Genomic DNA, 2,781 nt, shown 5'->3' with positions numbered 1-2,781 from the left:
TAATAGCGCGTAGCGGCAATAGTGCTATCATCGTTATTTGACGAAAATTTTAAAGCGAAAGTGATCCTTGGGTGGGACCCAGGTTTATACACACAGAGGATTTATTTTCTTTGCACACCCACCCAGGTTTATACACGTATGGGTGTGCAGAGAATTTAAGGTGGGTGGGTGTGCAGAGAAAATAAATCATCCTTGGGTGGGAACCCAAGGATGGTGCAAGGAGAGCACCTCCTGGTGCCCAAGGATTGTCTCCTTGGGGTCCCACCCAAGGATGATTGTGCCCTCCTGGTGCCCAAGGATTGTCTCCTTGGGGTCTCACCCAAGGATGATTTATTTTCTCTGCACACCCACCCTAATTGGGTGCCCAAGGATTGTCTCCTTGGGGTCCCACCCAAGGATGATTTATTTTCTCTGCACACCCACCCAGGTTTATACACGTATGGATTATTTTCCTCTGCACACATACGTGTATAAACCTGGGTCCCACCCAAGGATCACTTTCCTCTGGGGGTGTATATATATACATATCGGTCGACTCCCGAAGACCCATACTCATAATAACCATTCAATATTTAAACGTTGTTCAGTTTAGAGGTAAGATTTATATGATTTGATGGCTTCATCAATTTTTTTTTTTTTTTGTTAAAACTGAGATAGATAGAATTTGTCAAACTTTTGTTTATAATGTGTTACTGATTGTTTTTGTAAATGATTTCAGAACTTATTCTAAGCGTTTGTTTTAATTTTTAATAGTTTGCTGTTTTTCCTCCAATTTGACAATTATAGGCGAACTCAAAGTTTGAATTGGGGCATGGCAGCAACCGCAGGAGATGCATATTCAGCCTCCAATGGGATTTATCCTGCATGGCCTCCTCCATGTGAAGATCATGAAAACAAAAAAGTATGTCCGAAATGTATGTGCAGGGACTACGAGAGTGAAGTGGTGTTTAAGAAGACGTTGGCACCAAATGACGTCCAAGGAAGAGGAGGCTATAGGCTTTATATACCGAAGCCACATGCAGCCAGATTCTCCCCAGCAAACATTAATGGAAGTGAAGTGATCACTTTCTGTGACGTTCAAATGAAGTCCTGGCAAATGGGTTTCCGTACAATTAGAACTGATGGAAGAGCTTATCTCGGCAAAGGGTGGATCAAGTTTGCTCGAGAGAAGCAGCTACGGGCAGGAGACACCGTTATCTTTTATGAGGTCAGGTGCGGGCAGAGGACAAGATTTTTCATGATTGCAGTCTCTTACAGAGACCGTCTTCAGCTTCTTGGAGCTCCAATTAATTACACAAATTAACGTACACCCAGCCTTCCTCCATGGATCGATCCTTGTCTAATTTGTTTTTGTATTTTTATTTCGTTTGCAACGTGTCTTTGTTTGTCATGGGGTTGAAGAAAGGAAAAGTCTCCGTAGGTGTTTGTTCTGTTTTTAGCTTCAAGGGTGCACGCGAAAAGTCTTGCTAAAGACCTACTTTGTTTTTATTTTGCAAGCAATGTGTGTTTTAAGTGTTTTTGTTTGTCGTGGGTATCATTTCTTGTGTTGGACAAGGGGTTTCCTTTAATAGTAATGTAATAAATTGATTGTTTTTACAATCCCACAATCCCATCTATCCTATTCCATCTCCACATTTCGATTCAATTTTTCTTACGAGTTTGTGATTTCTTTTCAATTGATAGAGATCATCAGATGCTCCTTCCAATAGTTATTTCAGTTGGGCCCACGTATGGTACCCACCAAAAGAACCGATATTCTGGCATCTGTAACCATGCACCTCGTTTTGTATATTTTAGCTCAACATCCAGGACTTTAATTTGTATTAGTATAAATCATCTCCTTTTGAAGTCAACCACAGAGAGCTTTTCAAGTCCACAAGTGAGAGAGTGTGAGAGAGAGAGAACGCCCATGGATCGGAGAGCTTCACTGTCGGATCGAAACAGAGGTTCGCCGATCTCAATAATCCAGCTTCGCCGTCGGAGGTATGTAATATGTATAGGAGGATAGCTCCTTTTCTGTTTCCAGCTTCGCTCTCGCCTCGTGCAATTTTTTTCACCTCTTTGCTGGTTGCTGTGAAATAATTGTAGTTGAAGATTGTCTATTTTATGAATTTTTATGCTTTCTTCTAATATACACGGCTGACGGCACTGCATCTTTCATGGAGACCACGATTAATTTCATGTTTGTGATTGGGGAAGAAAATTTTGATGAAGTTGAGGTAAATAATGTGTAATTCGAGTTTTTTTTTTTTTTTTTTTGAGCTGGTTCATTTGATATTAAGGGATATTTATATGTCAATTGATTGGCTTTGGAGAATAAAAAAAATAAAAAGAAAGAAAAAAGGAAAGGCTAAGATAGACGACAGTGGTGGGATATTTCTTGTGTGTATTGGATGGATGGAGGGTGGTTGTTTCGCCCTTTGCTTAATTATTTTTAGAGGGACAATTTTGTCATTTTACATTTTTTTTTGACAAAAATTCCCCGTAAAAATAACTACTAAATGGATCCCTCATGTCATTTGAAATGTTGTGTGGGTAGCGTTTGATTGGATATGTTTGTGTCTATTTTGACGTTGAACCAAGTAGATTGAGAGTGCAGGAGTGGCCGGGATTGGAGGTTATTCGTGAAAGAGAGAAACAAATTGTAACAATCTAACCTCTTTTTCCCTTTTGAAAGGATTAGCTGTTAATTATACTAATCAGAAGCATCTTCATGGACAAATATTCTGTGTCTTCAAACATTGAGATTTCTAAGATCTTCTTGTAAATGTTTCTATGTGG

This window comes from Corylus avellana, chromosome ca11, assembly GCF_901000735.1.
Source record: "Corylus avellana chromosome ca11, CavTom2PMs-1.0".
Classification (NCBI taxonomy): domain Eukaryota; kingdom Viridiplantae; phylum Streptophyta; class Magnoliopsida; order Fagales; family Betulaceae; genus Corylus; species Corylus avellana.
This window is presented reverse-complemented; position numbering follows the sequence as displayed.